We start from the raw sequence: 24439 nt of genomic DNA on the forward strand, positions 1-24439 counted from the left end.
CAAATTTTGAGATATGTATGGGATACTAAACCACCTAGATGAGCCCACTACATACTAACCAGACATCACAAAAAGGGAGGTGTGAGTCTTCCCCACATACAAACCTACTACTATGCTTCTATCCTGGACCAGCTTTACTACTGGTGGCACCTGACTCCCAATAAAACCTAAAAGGAAGATAATCATAGAATCATCTTCCTACAAACCTAATAAGCTGCATGACATTCTCCTGATCACTTCTGTGGGATTTCCTCCTAACACAATGACTATTTCCCTGTCGATTACGGTCTCTTTGGCAGTCTAGAAGAAATTCACCCAGATGACATCCATAGCTCACCCATCTCACACACTACCAATCCCTCTCAGAACGCTAACAACGCATTTGTCAAATCTTAGAGTACAGCACTTGCAGAAACACAAGATTAGTAGCATATCAGACATCTACAATAAAGAAATTCTAAAAATCCTTCACAGAACTCCAAACTGAATACAACCTCCCTCAAACTGAAGCCTTTACATACATGAGGATCTCCCACTTTCTTCAAACGTCTAAAATTCCCACTGAGGTCAAAATACCCGAACCACTCCACAACTTCTACACATGCATAAAGTACCCGAAACATGGTATCTCCACAATGTACTCAGCCCTCCATGACAACTGGCCTTACTCTCAACTCACATCCCTCTCAAAATGGGCAGAAGAACTAAATATTACTGTCACCCCCGGCATGTGGTCGCATGCCTTTAAACACACCTTTAAAGCTTCCCACTGCTCTAATCACTGGGAATCGTACCAGAAAACAATACACAAGTTTTATCTTGAACCCTACCGTCTCTCCAAATTCTTCCCAGGACACCCCTCCACCTGTTGAAGGACCTGTGGAAGCACTGGTAGCATAGCACACATCCTGTGGTTTTGCAGATCCGTAAGCTCATTCTGGAAACAAATATTTGCTCTAATCTCCACAATATCACAGATTACAACAACCCCTAATCCCTCGCTAGCATTACTACACCTTGGGATAGAAAAATTCCCCCCCCTGGTCACAAGTGGTAATATTACACCTACTACTTGCCACAAAACTGAACATCACCAAACTCTGGAAAACTACAAATCCCCCATTCATCTCCAGTACAACCACAGATTTGAACCTTCAATGTGAAATGGAGAGACTAGTTGCTAGAAAAAAATCTAAGTATGGAAAAGTTTTTGTATAAGTGGTCATCCTGGCTCACACATCCAAAATGTACTGTAACTACCTGATGTTCTCCTTATATCGCAAATTCCTCCCATTTCCATATCCCCTCTTTATTTTCTTATCCTTCCCCATACTACGATATAGCAAAACTGCCTACCTTGCAAGGGCAGTGTGTTTAAACACAGTGTGAAAAATGAGCAAGAATTTAGCCTTTCCACATTCTGGTGTGAACTGGCCCTAAGTTCTGCTTTACTTTATCTGGATCACTTTCTTATTCAGTGAATCACATATCACAATGTCTCTCCTTTTCAATGGACAGGACAATTACGAGAGCGAGAGCAACAGGGAGAAACTGTTGATTTTCTTGGCTCCTGTCAAGAAAATAATGGAAAATTATTTAAACCTGCACAAGCTCCTTGGTCTTCAGCCTTGCTCCTGTGATCCTGAACCTGATACTCATCCTTCACCTTTTATTGAGCTTGTTTTCACCTGACCCGCTTTTGGACTTTCCTTGTCTGCTTATATTCGCTGTTTATCTTTGCTGTCTATCTTCGCTACCTACCTCAGCCTGATTTACTGACTACACTTTTGCCCAGTGAATTTATACCTTGCCCCCTTCTTATTACTGACCTCTGCCTGTCCCTGACTCTGATCCTGCCCATGACCTGGTGTCTTTCCGCTCGGCTGTCACTAGACCAGGCTTGAGACCTGACTCAACCTTTAACTGAACTTGGCACATCCACAGTGCACAGCCAGCTGTACTCCTGCTCACCTGATACCAGCGCTTTCAAGTTCCAGCCAACAGCATCAGCACCTTGGCGCTTGTGCCTTTCCCTCACCCCTACAGACCCTGTCTCAACTTACAGGGTTGCTCGGATGAGAACTGTATAAGAGGGTACTCTCATCGTCTTGGGTACATACATGTAAATTAACCAGTATTTTGACAGGACAAGTGAAGAGTTTATCAGTAGCTAGCCTTCTATTCAGAAATTAGAAGGGACACGGTGAAACAATCAGTGGTTTCTTCAGAACACAGAAAGGTATGATTATGCAAAACATTTGCTAAAATCCTCGATATGTAGTTTAGTTTACTTAAAGGGATTGTTTTCATTTATTTGCAAGAAAGCTGGAGTTACCCTTTAAACTGTCTCAGGTTGCACAGTCCCTGATAGCTAAATTCTTTTGGCTGCAAAAATATGTAACCTCATTTTATCCCTTTGGGTGGTGGGTTTAAGAAGAGATTTAATGTTGTCATATACTGCCAAAATCAGCAAGATTAGGAAATTCAGATCTACAAACTGAAGACTTATTCTAATGATTTTTATGAGTGAATTTTTAGCGATGCTTAACGTGTCACAGAGACTGACTCTAAATTAGTGCAATTTACGGATAATCGATGAGAGAAGACAGAGCTAGTTAAATCATCCTTGCAGGTTTAAACAGCAATTCACTTACTGTACCATTTCTAAATGTATAAGTCTTCTTGCAGAGTGCTTTCTAATTCACTGAATATACACAATAAAAGCCCGTGTTCGAAGGTAACACTCACAGTTCTGTCCATGTTCGGTGTGCTCCTTTTAAAAAGGACCTGTCACACAAAGATAATAGCTCATTCAATCTAAGTCTGAACTAGCTCTGAATCTGTATAGAAGTTGGGTAGACAGCCATTTTGGAGGACAACCATGCTGCAAACATCCAAGCACACATAGGGGTCATTGCTTTGTGGAGTTCAATGAACCCTATAGGCCAGTGGATCTCAACCCTGTCCTCAAATACCCCAAACAGGCCATGTTTGCATGTTTTCCTTTATCTTGCACAGGTGCTTTAAATCAATGAGTCAATAGCTTGGTATTTTGGACAGCTATTTTACCAAAATTTCCAAAACATGGCCTGTTGGGGTACTTGAGGACTGAGGATGAGGTGGGGCCTATACCGCTCCTATGAGCACAGCCTGCTTCAAGTGGGACTTCTCATTGGCCATCTATACAGTATAAACCTTTCATGACCAGTTCATAGCAATTTTAAGTAAATTTCAACCACTATGTTTCCAATGGGAATCATACATTTGAATGGGACATTTTGGATTCCATCTCCTTGCATTCAATCAAAACCACTAACTTATGTATTTTACTGCTTTAGTATTTAGGCAGAAAAAATGGAATTAAAAGTGAAATGGAGGGGGGCGTGGCCTGACAGGAAGATGGAAGCCTAATTCTGAAGCTCCCGTTGCCACAGGACAAAGCGACCATTTAGCGGAGGTAACCTCACCCCTACTCACATCCAAAACATGGGGACAGCTTCCCGCAATTCGTCCGTATCCCGCTCCCGTTCTCCCCGGGAACAAGACAGACACCTTAGCCATAATATCCCGGAGATGTTCCGGACCCCCAGAGGGAACATGGTGTCCTCCCGCGACGGACAATCTCAGGCAGCAGCTCCCTCACTGACAGGGATGCTATCCGCTCCACCAGCAGTGGCCCCCACAGGCATGGGAGGAATAGAAGTCTCCCCTCCACCTCACGTAAACTTACATGACCTTCGTGCCATCGCCACTGACATAAAAGATACCTTGTCAGCTGCCATCTCTGAACTCCGGCTGGACATTCTTGCACTCTCTGACAGAGTACATGAGGTGGAAAAAGTGGCTGACCACCATGACACAGTGCTCCGCCGGGCCACACATCGAATTGACACTCACACCCTACAATTACATGACATGCAACGCCACATGGAAGACCTCGACAACCGAGGTAGGCGACACAATCTTCGGTCATAGGCCTGTTCAATGACCTGCTTCATAGACCCCCTCAGTCGGCGATCGAGATGGAGAGGATTCATCGAGCCCTGAGACCTAAAGGGAGGGACACGGATCCCCCAGGGACATTATATGCTGTTTAGTCGATTTCAAGCTGAAGGAAGAAATCCTACGACAGGCGAGGGGCCGACCACAACTGACGCATGATGGAGTGAATATACAAATCTACCAAGACCTATCTGGCATTACATTGCAGTGCTGCAGAGATTTGAAACCCCCTCTTGACACCCTGCGTACTAAAGGGATTCCTTACAAATGGAAATTTCCCTTCTGCTTGTCTGCTACCACTCAAGGCCGCACTGCACTATTGAAAGTGCCAGAAGATTTACCTCACTTCTGTGAAATCCTCAGCATCTCCAAACTGGTATGCAGACTTTCGCCGCCCCACAGTAAAGAAACCTGCACTGCATGAGGAACCTATGGACGCGCAAGACACCCGATACCATAGGAGAAGATCCCCTCAAGACAGAGGCACTTTACTTTATCCCGCAACCTACATCAGGATCACAGTCCTTCCAACTCGCCAAGATCCAGGAGAGCCCGCCGAGACCGCTGAGCCCTCTTCAGGGTTCCCTGACTACCTTTTTTTTAGTTAGCCATGTTTGGCTCCTTTGACTTTTGTTTTCAGTTTTATTGTCTAGCAGTTTACCAAGCTTTAATGTTCTCTTGTGCCATGCATAATTTCCGCTACACCCAGCTGTATGATTCACATAACAGCCCAGCTTTCTATAGCTGCCTCTCTACACCAGGTGCAATGGCTCTGCACAGGCTCTCTGACTATTGCGCAAAATGAACACTGCCTGAAATAGAGAACGAACTATGAGCCCCATAATGCCCTGCGGTCACGTCAGCGTAGCACCAATCGGAAGAGAGGACGGCAACTCACTTCCGGCAACACTCAGTTATCGCTGCCAGGCTCCGCGCTCCCGCTTCTCTCAAACAGGACTGGAATAAGGAGCGTCATCCTGAGACACGACCACCTCAGATCCAGCCCGGGCAGACTATAGCATTGACTGCCCTCCTCCGACTGCCTCGTGATACCCCTTGGGTCTGACCGGTGACAAGCCTGGAGCTCCAGCAGAAGACTGCATACTTCTCCTCTCAGGACTAGGATAGAGCTGCCACCACCATGCTGTTGAACTCTTCTCTGTTCCACACTTTTAGGGCTTATGGAACAGCAGGATCACAACAAGTTGCCATTACAACAGAGTTGTAACAGAGTTAAGCACACCCTTAACAAACTGCTTATCGATTTTTTTTTTTTTTTCTGTTTTTGAACTCAATTCATATGCCTTCCTGGCTATAAGGTATCTGTAGGTTCAATGTTTCACCCCTTTCTCCTCTCAGGTTCTTGACTTAGGTTCCCTAAGCCTACCTTAGTTATGGTTTCTGAAAGACTAGGTACTCTGTTTTATTAGGTGTTCTTTTACGTTGATACTGTTTATGAACTCATGATAATACTTAATCTGTAGAGTCATCCAGAGGCTCCCGACGAGAACTCCATATCCCTTACTACTATTGTGTGGCACCGGGGCAATACTAATAATAACACCACTTCCGACTCAACGCCCCGTCGAGCAAGCCAGAACTGCTTACCTGATGACACCCAACCACATACCTCCTTCTCACACGGTGGTTACCCCGTGTCCAACGAAGTTTACCGAGAGGTTACCCTCCTCCATTATCTACAACTATTGTCCTGTGCCGGAGCATCTCTCAGACTGCTCCTTCACCTAATCTGCTTGATTGGCTAGTTGTCAACCCCCACACAGTAGTGTGCCCAGCTGCGGACATTCCACTACTAGTGCCTGCATTGTTCACACTCTGTACCTCTCCGATACCACGACATACTGAGGTGCATTGGCGAGTTCCGCCACATCTCTTCGCTACACTCTTAGAGATTGCATTTCTCATCTTACAAAATCGGTAACCAACAACAGATTAAAAACCGTAACACGAAAACCCTAAGCGAAGCAGGGCTCAAGAATATTCGATACATTAACCCCATTAAGTGACTCCACATAAAAACGCCTACACGGTGGTCCCTTCCCTCCCTTCCCCCTCACCATGGCAGACGATAATCGCGCAAGTGCTTCACACCACAACTCGCCGCAAGTGCCCATTAAACTCAAACTTTGCTCCATTAATATTAATGGACTCAACACTCCCCAAAAAAAGATCTCAACTACTATATTCTCTTCAGAGGTCCAAAGCACACATTGCCCTCATTCAAGAAACCCATTTCAGGACTGACAGCATCCCTAAACTTCACAATAACCACTTCCCGAATGTATACCACGCTTCAAATGATGAGGCTAAATCGAAAGGAGTATCCATCCTGATATCAAAACACTGCCCCATTCTGATAACAGAAGTCCATAAGGATGCTCACGGACGTTTCTTGTTTATTAAGGGTACACTACATAATAGGCCCATGACAATAGCGAATCTCTATGCCCCCAACACACAAGTCTCCTTTTTCCGCAACACTTTGCAACAACTTACGAGCTTTCAATATGGCACCTTGATTGTAGGGGGGGACTTTAATGTAGCTCTGAAGCCGCCACTAGACACGTCGAATGGGACGTCCTCCCTGACTTATAGAGCCCTTCGAAAGATAAAAACGTTACTTAGTGACCTAACTTTACATGACACATGGCGCACATTGCACCCGAATGTTAAGGATTTCACTTTCTTTTCACCTCCTCACAAATATTCTAGGATCGACCACTTCTTCATTTCACAAAATGATTTGACCTCGCTCACTGACACCTCGATTGATCCCATGCTGCTCTCTGACCACAACCCGATCTCCATGACTCTGACGCTCCCGAAAACAAACGTTAGATCAAATATTTGGCACCTCGACAACTCTCTTTTGACAGATGTAGACTCTACGATTAAAATACATGAACACCTCTCCTATTACTTCACAGAAAACACTCCAGAGGAATCCTCCCCCGTTACTATCTGGGCCGCCCATAAATGTGTCATCAGGGAGGAACTCATCTCCTTAACAGCCAAAAGGCATATCGAAAAACTGACGCCACGCATTCGCTCACTAGAACAAGCTCACAAACTGTCACTGGCTACGTCTTCACTAAATGAGTTACGACAGGCTTGGGAGGAACTACTAGGGGAATTACACACAACACAAAGGAAAATACGCTCTCTCTCAAAAAATGTTCTATGAGTTCGGTAACAAATCCAGAAAACTACTGGCCAGAGCCCTTCAAATCAAAAGAGCAGCACACACTATTCACATCATTACCAGATCCCTCTGGTAACTTGCCCCCCCTACCCCTTCTGTCGCAACCTCAGAACGCACGCAAATGATAAACGATTTCCTCTTGCAATACTGCCCAGCACCACTATCTTTGACAGAAGCGACAGACTTAGACCTCCCAATCTCAATAGAAGAGACATTGAATGCCCTGAAACAGTTGAAAACGGGTAAAAGCCCAGGCCCTGATGGCCTCACGGTCAGCTACTATAAATCCTTCTCTGACACCCTCATTCCCCAATTTGTTCGAGCGTTCAATGATCTCCCGACATCTCCCAACAAGGATCTCTTAGAAGCCCACATTACCCTCATCCCGAAAGCTGGTAAAGACACTACCGTTGTTTCAAATTATCGTCCGATCTCACTGCTTAACGTAGATCTCAAACTTTATGCCAAAATCATAGCTAACCGCATTCTTCCCTTACTACCCAGATTAGTATCATTGGACCAAGTGGGCTTCATCCCGGGCAGAGAGGCAAGAGATAATACCATAAAAGCCATCAACATACATCACTGGCTTTCTATATCCTCCACTAAAGGCTTTTTCCTTTCCCTTGATGCGGAGAAGGCGTTCGACAGAGTGGCCTGGGATTATATGTCGGCCACGCTGCAAACTATGGGTTTTCCTGCCCGCCTAATTCAACTGATACTCTCATTATACTCTTCCCCTACAGCTAGAATTAGGGTCAATGGTCACCTGTCGAGCGCCTTCTCCATTTCTAACGGAACCCGTCAGGGTTGCCCATTATCCCCCCTTATCTTTGTTCTTACTCTGGAACCCATGCTGCATAAACTGAGGGAGAACCCATATATAAAGGGCATAGATATTCACCACAACCATTATAAACTAGGTGCCTATGCCGATGATGTCCTGCTTTTCCTCTCTGATCCCATTACCACTATCCCCAACCTTCTTAAAGATTTTTTACTTTTTAAAACTCTATTGAACCTCCACATTAACTTTGCTAACTCCAAAGCCCTAAACATCTCCCTCCCGACATCGCTAGTGACACAATGCCGAACCAACTTCCCCTTCAATTGGGAACCACACGCAATCTCATACCTAGGCACCAAAATCCCTACTAAATTGAATGACCTATATGCCCTGAACTTTCTACCCATTCTACAAAAGATCCAGGGAGACCTTAAAAATGGCATACCGGCCCCTTCTCGTGGTTCGGCAGAATTGCCATACTGAAAATGAATATCCTCCCCAGACTCCTTTACCTATTTCAGGCTATCCCCATTAAACTCCCTCCTTCGTTCTTCGTATCTTATAAGAGGATGTGCACAAATCTCATCTGGACTTCCAAGACCCCCAGACTAAGTTGGGAAAGACTAGTGCGCCCAAAACTGCAAGGAGGACTGGGCCTCCCAGATCTCCAAAAATACCACTGGGCTTGTCACCTTACTAGAATTGTAGACTGGCATATACACAAATATAACAAAGATTGGACCCACCTTGAAAACTCCTTTGCGAAAATACCGGTTGCGTATCTACCTTGAATCAACTTTAAATCCATTCCTAAAACGTACATGGCACACCCGTTAATAAGACCCACGATGCTGCTTTTTAGATCTGTGTGCAAAACTCTCAGACTTAACCCCTCAACAATTCTTCCATAATGACAAACTTTTGCCTCACTCAGCAATTGCCGCTAAATTCCCTAAACGACACATACCCTTTTTTAAATTCCTACTTAGACATTTCCTCATTAGTACCACACCCACTGCTCATTGGCACCGTGACCACACACCCTTCGAGGCGCTGTGCACAAGCACTGAGCCCCAAAGGCATTTAATCTCAGCTACATATGCGCTCCTATTTCAGGACAACAATCCTAAAGGATATAAAATCATACAACAATGGGAGACAGAATTGAATATAGACTTGCCCAAGGAAGCTTGGGAACGCATACACACTTATATTGACAAAGGTTCCCTTAATTCTTCTACTCAAGAAAATAGATATAAAATCTACTCAAAATGGTATAGAACACAACATAAATTCCATTACTTCGTCTCCCCACTCTGCTGGTGATGCAACTCAGTTAAGGGCTCATTACTCCACATCTGGTGGGATTGCCTGCTCATACAACCATTTTGGGTGCAAATTCACCGCCTCATTGCTCAAATCACAACGTACACCCCACAATTCACACCAGCACAATACATGCTCCACCACACTTCATTACCCATGGCAAGATATAAGAAATATCTTACTCTGCACCTAATTAATGCAGCCAACCAATGTATAGGACCCATTGGAGGAATACCAACCCCCTTACCATATCTGAATGGGTCCGTAGAGTAGACAAAATTGCAGAAATGGAAAATCTTATACATCAGGCCAAGGATAATCCGCAGAAATATATGAAAACATGGGCTTGTTGGTTGCACTATAGAGACTCCGCAAATGCTACGGATCCGACAACATATACCACCACACCACACTTGGGATGAACGCCTCAAATTCTTTCAACTCCATCACAGCTCACTTTACCCTGTGCATGGTTTCTACCCCCCCTCCCCTGACCTATCCCCCCTTCACTACACATTAACCCCTGGGGCAACCTTACACTTCGTCCTATGTATCACACTTTTTACTTACAAATGGACCCAACTGACCTCCGGGACACTTAGATGACCTATACATGGATACAGTTCCATTGTGATGGGGCCGACCTCAACTTCACAACAAACCGACTATGGTCAACGCTCAACAATAAAAATCCTTTGCCCCCTCCCACTCACAGTTTTGAGCCCGTTAGGGGTGAGTGGGTCATGTGGTGGCGTACCTTGGTTTACACCCTAATAATACTTGGAGCCTCATTACTATGCTGTACCCGTCCCCCCGTCACTGGGAATATGGAGACCACCACGCTACCTCTGTCGCCATTGTTATTATTTCCTGCTGATAAACGCAGAAACGTTCCTTTACTGAGATCTCACAATAAAATCTATCCGGTTTTTGAAATCTGCATTGCAAGTGTATACCACTGTTACGGTTGTACTGTTTTGATATATCTTGTATAGTACTGCTTACCTTCTGTACGTTCATTTTTCTTGTCATCTCTGTAATTTTGAAAAAACGTAATAAAAATTTCATGGAAAAAAAAAAAAGTGAAATGGAATTAAAAGGTGAAATTCCCCCTGAGGAAGATATGCCATATTCCCGGTATTGACACGCATTGAGGAGGGGACAGGACGGTGAATGAGGCAGTGGATCAGTCTCAGCAAGGAAATGACACAGAAGTTCAGCGGACACAGCGTTCCCTTTGGTCTTGTTAAAAGTGGTGCACTGTAGCACCCACAAAATATGAGCACCCTAAGTAAGGGGTTAATGTTTCATAAAAAAAAATAGAGTGTAAACGATATCACACTATCTAGTCTCTCTTATTATATACATGTGGATAACATGCCAGCAATCATCCCAGAATCCCAGTACAAATCACTGAAACCATAGGGGGTTCATATGTGTGCTTTGACCAAGCTTAACTGCAAGGTCACACACTCTAAGGTGACCGCATATACAGAAGGGGGGAGCACCTGAGTGAACACAAGGACACACATGCTATCACCAGTTTTTTTAGATTTGATTTTTTTAATGGACTTTATATACAATTTTATATCAACGCATGTTTTCACATGAACTTTTCAACATAACACTTTGCACATAAGCACCTTTAGTTCACTGGAACACGTTTGTGTAGATAATTTGAGCACTTATACAACGGCTTTCTTTTATGACAGATGATGATATTATAGGATTATGATTTTATAATAAGACATTATTTTACATGTTGCAGTATACTGTTGCACAGAGTCACTTTATTGATAATTAGTTTGTCACTAGAGAACTTTATATATTTATTTATTTGGCTATAGATATATTCTAGACTGATATATATATATATATATATATATATATATATATATATAAAGTACACAGGGAAACAATAATTAGTACAGGTTAGCGCAGCACATTCTTTTATTTTTATGCTGATTGCACGATCTTATGGGAAATGATCAGTGCTAGCAGCTTTCCACACAAGAACTTAGGGTATGTTTATGGTAGCTCGCAAGATTCTCAGTACTTAGATTCATACATCCTAGTCTACTTGCTGGTTATGGGTTAGTGACTTAAAGCCAACCAATGTGTTCTGGAATACATATTGTGTATCCATCACTGTTGCATTGGATTTCATTATGTATATATTAATTTCTTTGTGCTGACATCTAGTAGCAATTCAGTGTAAATACAACATGTTATTTTCATGTCTGTAAATGGTATAATCTAGATTCCCTACATGTTGGGGGTTAGTTGATTTAGTCCTTAGAAAGTCCTGACACCCTCTTCCTCATATTCCTTCAGTAAGTTACCAGCTATCACAGTGGGCACAAGGCTGAGAAGAGTGTCTCTTTAAATTTCAAAAGACCTAAGAACATCTCATGTACTACATTTTACCAAATAGAACTGTTAAGCTGCCTCTTAGGCCCCTTTCACACTGGGGCGGTGGGGGCGTTGGTGGTAAAACAGCGCTATTTTTAGCGCTGTTTTACCGTCGTTTTTGCGGCTGTATTCGGCCACTAGCGGTGCGGTTTTAACCCCCGCTGGCGGCCGAAAAAGGGTTAAACCCGCTCGTACAGCGCGGCTATATCCGCGATATTACCGCGGTATAGCCGCGCTGTTCCATTGATTTCAATGGGAAGGAGCGGTTTAGGAGCGGTGAACACACCGCTCCTTCACCGCTCCAAAGATGCGGCTCGCAGGACTTTTTTTACCGTCCTGCCAGCGCACCGCTTCAGTGTGAAAGCCTTCGGGCTTTCACACTGAACAAACAGCGGAGGCTGTTTAGGGGCGGTTTGCAGGCGGTATTTTTAGCGCAATAACGCCTGCAAACCGCCCCAGTGTGAAAGGGGCCTTAAGGCTATTATTCAGCAGGTGACCATACTGGTTGGAAGGACTGAGGTCTAAAGGAGGTATGCCAATACATAAATTACTGCTTGAAATAGAACACTGTGCTGTTATTGTCTATAGGTTCTTTTAAATCAACCTGTCACGCCACATACTCTCCTTCTGTTCACTCCCCCACTGTTCTGTTTGTCTCCCAGTAGCAAAGAGAAATAACAGTACATTTGGGAACATGTGATACTGCTGGTGTATAGTGACTGACTGTTCAATCATCCAGTGCTTATACATGGGAATGTGAAAGCTCCGGGTTATGACCTAGAATAAGTAACCTCTACGTTTCTCTCAAAACATGTTTAGTTTATCTACCTCCTCCCTGCGCTATAGCCGAAAGACAGCTACAGCACAGGCCTTAATTGCCGGGAGGACGTCCATGTACATCCTGCCAAGCATGCACTGTCTGTGCTCCCCCTGCGGGGTGCGCTCTATGATCAGCAAGTCACTGAGACTCGGCTCATCACAAATCGAAGTAAGGGGCCAATCTCGGCCCCTCACCACATGATCAGCTGTCAGCCAATGACAGCTGATCACGTGATGTAAACAGAAAACCGGTAACCACCTTTTTTTCCTCATGCTGACAGCGTGAGGAAAAAAAAAACAAGGCGATCACCGGCTTCTGTGAGAAGGACATTGGTCCCCGAACAGGGAGAGCCTCTGTTGATATGCAGTGCCCACCAGTGCCACCTGGCGGTGCCCACCAATGCCTCCTACCAGTGCATATCAGTGCTGCCTATCAGTGCCCACCAGTACCACCTACCGGTACCCAACTGTGCCACCTATCAATGCCCACCAGTGCCACCCATCAGTGCTGCCACTCAGTGCCCATCAGTGCCACCTATCAGTGTCACCTACCAGTGCCCATATGTGCCACCCATCAGTGTCACCCATCAGTGCCACCTATCAGTGCCCACCAGTGCTGCCTCATTAGTGCCCGCCAGTGCAGCCTATCAATGCCCATAAGTGCAGCCTCATCAGCGCATCAATGAAGGAAACAAATTACCTGTTTTAAAAACTTTATAACAAACTATGAAACTATGAATACCACCAAAAAAAACTCTATTTGTGTGAAAAAAAATGATAAAAATGTAATTTGGGTCCAGTGTTGCATGACTGCACAATTGTCATTCAGAGAGTGACAGCACTGAAAGCTGAAAATTGGCCTGGGAAGGAAGGGGGTTTAAGTGCCCAGTAAGCAAGTGGTTAACAACAAAATAGATTTTTGTTATAAAAACATTAATTTATACTAATAATTCTGTAAAAGTTTGAAGCAAAATTCCCAGAATGCACCACAGGCTGTATGGCCTGTAGGGGCCCTTTTCCATATGTAGCACTAACTCTCGGTGGAGCTGCTGGTTTAAAGCAGGCTGTTACCTTCACTCTTGACACCTCTGTTTCACTGGCTCCGGGTCTAGGGTCCCGTTGAGTTTACCTCTGGACGATGTAGACACTAACCCTTGAGTAGATTTTCCAATGCTTTAATGAACAAACAATAAAGGAAGTAGCAGGAAAGAGACAGAAGGAAAGTCGCAGGGAAGCTCAAATACCTTTCCTTAGTATTCTTTAGAACATTCTCTGGAGCTGAACCCTTGCGGTTGAATGGTTGAATGCGTTTCCCCTTGTGGGACCCAATCTTTGCCCGCCAGGATAGACCTCTCTCATTTGTCTAGCAGCCAGTACGTAGCACGAACAAAAGTCTCTGCCACAGACTTGTTTGGAATAAAACCTGCACGATCCTCTGCCACAGGATGTATTGGTTTAAGATGAACATCAGACACAGTACTTGAACCTTTAAGCCAACCCGGCAGTACTATGCAGTAAGATTACTTCAGGATACGTCCTCCAACCGAGTCACCAGGCCCCTCTCCAGACCAGCACTCTGCATGATCCTTCCATGACGGGTCCTCCCCTGGGATCTCCCCGGTTGTCCAGCTTCTTCACTCAGGATAGACAGCTCAGGACCATTCCTCTGCTGCTATGGTAGGCCCCAGACAGGCTTCTGGGCCCACCCAGACGCCACAATGACATGGGCCTCCGGAACGGAGGACCACGAGGTGGTACTCTTAACGCATACCTGTCGGCCAGGAGGGCCAGCAGGTGGCTGAAAACGAACCCCTAAACATGGCGTCTGTCCCATAAATACCCTCTCCCAGAATGCAACTCGGAGGACCACCTCCACCGAGTTGTCTCTGGGACAGAGGAGCACTCATACGCTTCAACCCGTTGCTCTTCCAACACCAGCCAATGGTGACAACGACACCCACCGGCATAGTGTGTAACCACATGCAACTCAGCCAAGCTGGAACAGAGGCAAATCTAACTTCCTCTAACAAGTAACCCCACAAGATTAACCTTTCAGCGGTAGATTAAAATCTACCAGCGCTACATATACAAGCTGTATGCTTGCATTCCATTCGATATAGAAAAAAGAATCTGTATTGTTTATACTTTAAGTTCTGTTTTCTGTTCTGTTTTCAGTTGCTTAAGCCTCCAGTATGCATGTTAGGAGCAGGGACAGACTGACAACGCATGTGGCCCCAGGCAAAAGGAGATCATGGGGCCCACTGTGACCCCGCCCACACTAAAGCCACACCCACACAAAGCACCACCTACATATTGCAGCTTAACTACATAGAGAGGACATTTACATATCTAGGGCTAAATGGAAATTCCTGGCTTCTTTCCGTAGAAGCCGCTGGGCACTTCCAAGTTTAAATATGGTGCCATGCTGTAACCATCTTTATGACGCAACCAGGTTTTAATAAAGCAATGGGTCTGTGTGTAAGAACATAATTTAGGCTGTAATGCCAGAGGAAGAAGTAATAAAAAGTCAGCCAAAATTGGGTGTGGTTTTGTAGGTAGCACCTGTTGGTCACATAGTACAGTAAACATGCCCAATGATTTAGGGGTTAGTTGCCTTGTGCAGCCCTTCAGCTCCTTCTTGACAGGGTTGCCAACCCCCCACAACTTTTACACTGACAACATTTTGAAAATCTACTGACAGAGCACATTTTTTACTGAGAATCTGAAATATGACAGAAACTACTAATAGAAACTTAGAACTAAGAGGGAAAGAGGGGGTGGAGGTATGGAGACAGAAGGGGGAAGGTGGGAGAGAGAGAGAAGGGGGTGATGGAGAGAGGGGAGTAAGGAAGAGGGGAGGGGGGAGAGTGAGGGGGAGTAATAGAGAGAGGGGGGGGTGAGAGGGGAGTGAAAGAGGAGGGGTGAGGGCGGCAGGTGGGGGTGGTGAAAGAGGGAGGTAGTGAGGGAGGGAGGGAAGAAGTAAGAGAGAGGAGGTGAGAGAAGGAAGGGGTAAGAGAGAGAGAGAGAAGTGGTGAGAGAGTGAGAGGGAGTGAGAGAAATGGGGGGCTGAGAGAGAAAGGGGTGAGAGAGAGAGGGAAGGGGTGATAGAGGGGGGTTATAAAGAGAGAGAGAGTGGGTGAGAGGGAGGGGGTGAGAGAGGAGGTGAGAGATAGAAAGAGGTATGAGAGAGAGAGGGGGAGGGATAGAGAGAAGTGGGTGAGAGAGAGGAGGAGTGTTCAGAATCTCTGCTACTCACAATTATGGACCCAGGCTGCTCTCCTGTAGGGTGTTCTGCCTACTTGTGACCCACACATGAAGATCTTATTACATACCCCCAGCAGACCCTCTTATTATGAGCTGGTTGTATTCTGTAGAGAGTTTTATAACAAAACAAAGAGCGTGGTAACTTTCCTGGTACATACACAGTACACTACATAACAAATCCCAGATTTCCTGGAGGGGATATACAATGATCTGAGTGCTGCCCATAGAACCTGGCATCCTGTCTCCCTGACTATGTTCCTTACCTGCCCCCCCCCCCACCACTCCTTACCTGTCTCCTCTATCCAGCTCACCTGTGCCGCTCGCCTGCGCTCATCTCTGCCCCCCTTGCTCCGCTCCCTGCGCCTCTCAGTTTCCCTCCTGTAGGCTCCAAATTCCTTCTCTGCCATTAGGCACTGCCATTCCTGTGTTATAATATCTCACTCATATGATTATAATTTTGGCATTTACAGTTTTAGAACTGTAAATACTATGCAACTTATCTTAGTACTATACCGTATATGGGGGTAAATATACCAAATGCACCTCAAGCTGAAGGCGAGGGGAGATGCAGAATTGGATTTCTGCAAAGTCATGGGCTACCAGAGCTACACAGCACCCACACTCTGACAATGTAACACAGTCCTATGTAATAAATAAAAGACTGTGGACTTCCACCCTGCCTATCAGAGCAATCTACCAGGGTCCTTATTCTTGTAAATTTTTGTATCAACAGATCGCCCATTTGGAGTCCTTACACATAGAATCTGACCTTTGATGGGTAAACTCAAATAGAATTGTGTTAGAAAGTAATTGATTTTGAAGTGTTCCTTCAATTATTCTAATGGTTAGCGGGGTGGAACTAATGCTTGTTTTTTGACTGTAGTAATGGAAAAATTGGAGGGAGCAGGATGCAAAATTGTTCTAGAAAGAACAAAATTCTTAGTGTTTATGTGGTTTTCATTGAGGAAAAACTGCACAGGTTGTAATGAAACTGTTTAATTTATCTGGGATTCCATTTAAATAACAGATCTGGATGAAATGTTAGAATGAATTTCAAATTAAATTAGTTGACTTAATGATGGGAAGAATGCTTTGGTGAACAATATGTATACGAACAAAATTCTACTCGTATGTACCCAGCCTAAAGCCCAGCTCCAGGAAAATACAAGTACTGTAAATACTTCCCTGCTCTTCACTCCAGCAGGCTCTGTAAGGAAACCAGCAGAAGTCGCCTGGCGCACACTGGTGCGCATGCGCGCGCACGGGAGACCAAAGATGCCCATGCTCGCTTATGGGCATGCGCGATGTGTGGCGTGCGCATGCAGGAGTGCGCCCTAGCGCCAGTTGGTGCCAGTGGGCCTATTTAAAAGAGGCCCCAGCAACTGATCGGTGCTGACTGGTCTTCAGCTATGTCCCTGTTACTTTGAACCTGTGTTATTCTGCCTGATTCCCCGTTGCTGACCTTGGCTCCTGTTTACCTGGCTCTGGACTCTTTTATACCTGATCTCTGGTTCCTGATCCCAGCTTCCCATCTGACCCATCTCTGCCTAATTCCTGCCCACCTGTTGACGAACCCGGCTATCTCTGTGACCTGGCCCTGGTGCCCAGCTTGGCCCAGCAGAACTACCCGAGTGTCTGCAACTACAGTCCTGCGACCAGCTGAGACTTCCTGCTCTGCAACTACAGTCCTGTGACCAGCTGCGACTTCCTGCTCTGCAACTACAGTCCTGCGACCAGCTGCGACTTCCTGCAACAGGGTTCCTGGTTTCCACCTGCAGGCACTTGTGTGCCTCCTGTTCCTTGGCTCCTTCTGTTTCATGCTCAGCGGGACCTGGGCTGGAGATACAAGAGAGTCCGACCTCATCAATTCAGTCTCCCTTCAGGTACGTGACAGGCTCCCTTTAATGCCGCTCTCTAAGATATGACTGACTCTGGTCACACTCCAGCCTCCTCAAAGTACCATACAGGTTTAATGTCCCTATATGATACGTAATGACACTGAGGCTCTGCACATCGACTTGGAGCTCGGGTGTAGGAGAAGAGCACTGGACCCCAATGTAGTGAGGAATCAGGTAAATGAAAGAGCTCCTTCATCACTGCTCTAGACAAAAATTAACCCTTGCGGCACAGGGGGGTCCCACTAGATTTTTTCTATTCTCATTGAGTTTGGTTTTAATGCTAGCCAGCCATCCGGAAACTGATGAGTGTAGCACAAGACAGTTACCTTAGGGGGGCAGGTGGCGTAAATCTGACCCTGGGGGAAAAGGCCAAATTCTCTCCAATACACAGAAGAATTGAATCTTACCAAGGGTTCCAGCAGGCAACGACCATGAAATTAACCTGTTATGTCACCTTGAATGAGCAAAGTGACAAGTTTGCTTTAAATAAGCCAACATGTTTCTACAGATGCCCCAAGCCGACAAGTAAAAGATGCATATTTATCAGTAATTACTTCAAATACCTTCATGAACAAAATAAAGGATGACAGGTAATCACTTTAAAAAAAAAAAAAAAAAAAAAAGCTGATTGTCTAACATCTCTGCTTTTCAATAATTGTTGATCTTTTTAGAGTTCAATCTTCTGTGCTCAGGTGTGTTGCTCAAATTGTGGATGGTCCCTCCTTGTTCCATATCTTCAGGGTCCATCCACAACACTTCCACTTTCAGGTGTTCAGCATGCCTTGCTGCCTTTCCTCATACTGGGGTTGCGAAATCTGCTGCAGCTCTGCATAGAAACCAATCAGCTTCTAGGGTTTTTGTCAAAGTTTAATTAAACAAGCTGAAGTTAGAGGCTGAATGGCTACCATGCACAGCTACACCAGATTTTGCACTATCCAGTTTTAGTAAATCAATATGAACTTCTTGTGTACCGGGACACTTGTTTGGGTGGGTTGGAGCCAGGCACTTTAACCTGTAACAATAGATCATTACATAGTCTTGCAGGATGCAACAGATCTTTAGCTCTTATGAAGAGTGAGCTCCCCTTGAAACGCGTAAACATCTGTGGACTCGTGCTGAATCTTCCTGGTACACAAGAAGTGCATGAACAGTGGCTCTGGTGTTTTTTTTTGCTTGGATATTGTTATGAACATGTCCTTTACATTGGTTTTTGAGTATGTTTTGTCTAATTTCTTTTTAAAATAAATCATATATAGATATATATATATCATTTTCTTAAATAAATAAATGGTATATAAAGGTAATTCACTAGGCTTGTGCACTGTTTCTCTGTTCTTCTATACATTTTTGATCTTTATATAGTTGCATTTTTGGAAAGGCCTCCTAGGTATCAGATCTGTAGTAGCTGCAACTTCCTTGTGCTGGGTCTATATTTTTGCTGCGTGAAAATTTGTGCTCATACATTGCTGCTGCTAAAATAATGCTTTATGTAGTGTAACCTAGAGGACAGAAAAATTCAAGTACAGTGTGAGTGGTTGCACTCAATTACTCTGTATATGAAGCAGAGTAAGGAAGAGTCACTAAAACTTTTATTGGCGTTGTGAATAAAAAATAATGGGTCCTTGCGCTAGAATGTAAAGTATATTTAAGAGTATAAATCTTACTTCCAGCATAGAAATATGAAAGACCTAACCAGCATTATTGTGTCATGTCAATAGCAGTGGAGGGTAACTAATGAAGACCATCATGGTTAGAGAGCTGCAATATCACAGAAGAAAAAAAAGACAAAACAAATGTACGATATAAATAATGGAGCTCATGAGTATAAGCTATGAAAAAGAGAAGGACAGACATGGTACATTACAACCAATTAAATGTTAAAGCTGATCTATAGGCAGATGTAATGGAATGTAACCAGTGAACTCTGTATACTTCAATACATCATTAAAATGTATTTATTTAACCGGTTCAATACAGGGCAATTTCACCCCCTTCCTTCCCAGGCCAATTTTTAGTTTTCAGCCCTGTCGCACTTTAAACGTCAATTGCGCGGTCGTGCGACGTTGTACCCCAAAAAAATTGATGTCTTTTTTTCACCACAAATAGAGCTTTCTTTTGGTGGTATTTGATCGCCTCTGCGGTTTTTATTTTTTGCGCTATAAACAAAAGAAGAGCGACAATTTTGAAAAAAACACAATATTTTTTACTTTTTGCTATAATAAATATCCCAATTTTTTTTTAAAAAAACAAATTTTTTCCTCAGTTTCGGCCGATACGTATTCTTCTACATATTTTTGGTAAAAAAAAAAATCGCAATAAGCGTATATTGATTGGTTTGCGCAAAAGTTATAGCGTCTACAAAATACGGGATAGATTTATGGCATTTTAAAAAAAAAAAATATTTATTTATTTTTTTAGCTGCGATCGCGATTTTTTTTCATGACTGCGACATTATGGCGGACACATCGGACACGTTTGACACATTTTTGGGACCATTCACATTTATACAGCGATCAATGCTATAAAATTGCATTGATTACTGTGTAAATGTGACAGGCAGTGAAGGGGTTAACCACTAGGGGGCGGGGAGGGGTTAAGTATATTTCCTAGTGAATGATTCTAACTGAAGGGGGAGGGGACGCTCAAGGGGAGGAGACCGATCAGTGTTCCTCCGTTCTGGGAACACAGATCGCTCTCCTCAGAGCTGACAGGCTGTGAATCTGTGTGTTTACACACACAGATCCACATGCCGGCCCGGTTAACGGGCAATCGCGGGTGCCCGGCGGACATCGCGGCCGCCGGGCACACGCACCGGGTCCCGAGTAACGCGGCGCGCGCGCGCGCCCCCTAGACGGCCGGGAATCCCAGGACGTCATATGACGTCCACCCAGGATGGGAGATCCCATCTATGGACGTCATATGACTATGGCTGGGTATTGAAGTGGTTAAACTGAAGCCATATAAGTACCTGAATTTGACTTAGTATTAAAGTGTTACTAAACCCAGGACCCTGCATTCACTATATCTGGTCTCCCACAGTACACAGAACATGGAAATACAACTATTTTAGTAGATATAAACTGCTAAATACCTTTTCTCATCGGCAGTCTTGTGACTTTCAGTGTCTAGCAGAGCACTGATTAAAGTTTGTAGGAGGAGTTTTCATTCTCTTCTGACTGTCCTATAAGGCTGCATGACCCTCTGTCTGGACAGTGCTGAATGGCCCTGTCCCTGTGCCGATCACATGCAACCACCCCCCCCCCCAAAAAAAAAAAAGAACTCTCTAGCAATACACACCACACCAAATTTGCAAAGTGCCCCCAGGGCTCAGTTCTATCAGTGGATGGATTGGGGACCGTAAAATAAAGGGAGGATCAGAGAAGACAGGATCAAACAGCCTTTTTCCCAAATGCGCATGATTAACTACTTAAGTTACACAGTGCATACAGTAAGCATGCTTTACTGCATATACAGACTAATTTTACTGTTGTTGGTTTAGTAACACATTAACATTTTTGCATTCCCTTTACAGCAGAGCTCAGACAGAGAGGAAGGAGTAGTACAAGAAGCAAATGAATTGTGCTGCCCTGCTCAAGAATTAACACATAAACATGCTCATGGTAAAGAGAGCACTTTGACAGAGAGAAGAGATCTGCAGTCTGCTGCTTTCCCTTTCACTGTCCAATTACAGGCTGGGGGAGAACTAAAACCTGTAAGTGATACTTAAAGTGTTACTAAACCCACAACAGTAAAATCAGTGTGTATATGCAGTAAAGCATGCTTATTATACTCACTGTGGAACCTAAGGAGTTAATCCACTGCATCGTGTATAAAGGCTGCACGAGCCTGTCTTCTCTGGTCCTCCCATTCTTCCACTGACTCCAGACCATTATCTGATAGAACAGAACATTAGGGGACAAGCTGCACATATTCAGTTTGGTGTGTATTGCTAAAAAGTTTTTTTTTTTCTTGGGAACATGCATGTGATCAGCACAGGGCCAATCAGCACCGTCCAGACAGAGGGTCAGGGGAAATTGAAAAGTCCTCCTACAAGCTTTGTAGTGATACAAGTCACAAGACTGCTATATACTGCTGATGAGAAAGGGTATTTAGCAGTTTATATTTACTAAAACTATTGCATTTCAATGTTTTGTGTACTGTGGGAGACCAGATATAGTGAATTCAGGGTCCTGGGTTCAGTAACACTTTTAGAGCCCTTTCACACTGGGGCGGTTTGCAGGCGCTATTGCGCTAATAATAGCGCCTGCAAACCGACCCGAAAGTGCCGCTACTTTCATTCCAGTGTGAAAGCCCCGAGAGCTTTCACACTGGAGCGATGCGCTGGCAGGACGGTAAAAAAAGTCCTGCCAGCAGCATCTTCGGAGCGGTGAAGGAGCGGTGTGTATACCGCTCCTTTACCGCTCCTGCCCATTGAAATCAATGGGACAGCGCGGCTATATCGCCGGCAAAGCGCCTCCGCAGAGGCGCTTTGCGGTGGTATTTAACCCTTTCTCGGCCGCTAGCGGGGGTAAAACCGCCCCGCTAGCGGCCGCATACCGATGGTAAAACGCCGCTAATAATAGCGGCATTTTACCGCCGACGCCGCCCCCGCCCCAGTGTGAAAGGGCTCTAACTGTGGCAGAGAAAAATAAGGTATCCTGCCTGGCTAGACAGGGCTGTGTTGTGTGACAGAGCTGTGTAAATCTCAGAACTTCATGGATGGAAATACTACTATTTTAGCAGATAAAACAGATTACTTATATGTTTTTTATATGTTGTTTCCCTGGAGTTCAGCTTTAGAGAGGAACTAAAACTGTATCTGAGCACCCACAACTGAAAACACTTGTTCATTCATTTTTAATATTCAAAGCAAACTCACCCATCCACCCATGTCTCCACACTTTATTTTTTTGAGAAATCACTTTGAAAAAAACCTATTAGCATTTCAAGCCGCAGTCATCTTGAGTAAGGGCAGATGATCCATGTAGCATTTACTTCCTGTAATCCATCTGCCCTTAGCTCTGGCATGCAGGCAGGGGGGTGTGCTTAGCTGAGAATGCCCCTCCTCTCCTCCTCCAGATGAAAGAAAAAAAAAATGATCGTGAAGACTCCTGGGATGTATGACATCATTTTGGTCTAGGCAAGAAACCAAGAAGCAACTGAAAAAATGTACAGCAAAGAGTTTAAAACAAGTAAATATAATATACCTATATATACCAGTGGAGGCTGGTGGTATATTTTGGGGGGCATCAAGCAATGTCACCCCCCTCCCCCGATCGTTCGGATCAGGTCACTAGCAGCTATGATCATTCACTATTGCCACACAACTGGGTGGTCTCCCGAGCCCACCCTTTTTTTTGAAGCCTATTAGAGCCTCCAGCTCTAATCGCATGCTTCAAACCCCCCCCCCCCATTGGAATCCATGCATCTGGTGCCCCAAATGTAGATTAGGACATCAGTCGCATGGATAAAGGGGCTGTGCCCCTAATGGACAGGCCGCCCCTGCTATCTGTTTACTTATGCTAGCAGTGTTATGCCCCGTACACACAGTCGGATTATCCGATGGAAAATGTCCGATCGGAGCGTGTTGTCGGAAATTCCGACCGTGTGTTGGCTCCATCTCCATTTTCCATCGGATTTTCCGACACACAAAGTTGGAGAGCAGGAGATAAAATTTTCCGACAACAAAATCCGTTGTCGGAAATTCCGCTCGTGTGTACACAAATCCGACGGACAAAGTGCCACGCATGCTCAGAATAAATAAAGAGATGAAAGCTATTGGCCACTGCCCCGTTTATAGTCCCGACGTACATGTTTTATGTCACCACGTTTAAAACGATCGGATTTTCTGACAACTTTGTGTGACCGTGTGTATGCAAGACAAGTTTGAGCCAACATCCGTCGGAAAAAATCCTAGGATTTTGTTGTCGGAATGTCCGAACAAAGTCCGACCGTGTGTACGCCCTATAAGGACTAAAAATTGTTAATGTTGATTGAGAGAGTGAAGTTCTGCTTTACGTCACAACATGCCCTAGGTCAGCCTTTTTCAACCAGGGTGCCCAGGCATCATAGGCATGCGCACAGGGTATGCCAGGTGTGTCTGGGCACATCTTAATTACCCTGTGTGGTGCAGATTCCCCCCGTTTAGACCCCTGATGTTTCGCCAAAGCCCCCTAACGTGGCTCATTAAAAAATGGTTCAACAATAATAAAAAAAGGAAAAAAAAAAAAAAGATAAAAATAATAAAAAATAAATAAAAATAAAAACTACTGACAACGTCCACTGCCCTACTGACATTGTCGGTGTGTATATATACACAAGCACACACATGCATATGTGTTTGAGGTTTGGGGTGCCCACCCTAATGCAATAGGCTGCACACACCTATGCCAGGCACCCTGGGGTATCTTGAGGTTTCTTCAGGGGTGCCTTGTCAAACTGCCTAAAAATTGATCAAAAATTGTATAGAAGCCAGCAGGTGGATCAAGCCTGCCTTTTAGTTACACAAAGCCACACATTTTCATTATGCACCATTACGATTTTCTAGACACTGGCATCCTAACAACCGGTGGCATCATCAGTTGATACAGAGGATGTCTGTTGCCTCCACAGCATCCTTGTTTGACCCTCCTCTGCCCCTCTCCCTCAGCACTGGGGTCACATTAGCTGAGAGAATTGAGGGAGAAGAGAAACATAGCAATACTAGTC

The sequence above is a fragment of the Aquarana catesbeiana genome, linkage group LG03 (genome assembly GCF_042186555.1).
Source record: "Aquarana catesbeiana isolate 2022-GZ linkage group LG03, ASM4218655v1, whole genome shotgun sequence".
Classification (NCBI taxonomy): domain Eukaryota; kingdom Metazoa; phylum Chordata; class Amphibia; order Anura; family Ranidae; genus Aquarana; species Aquarana catesbeiana.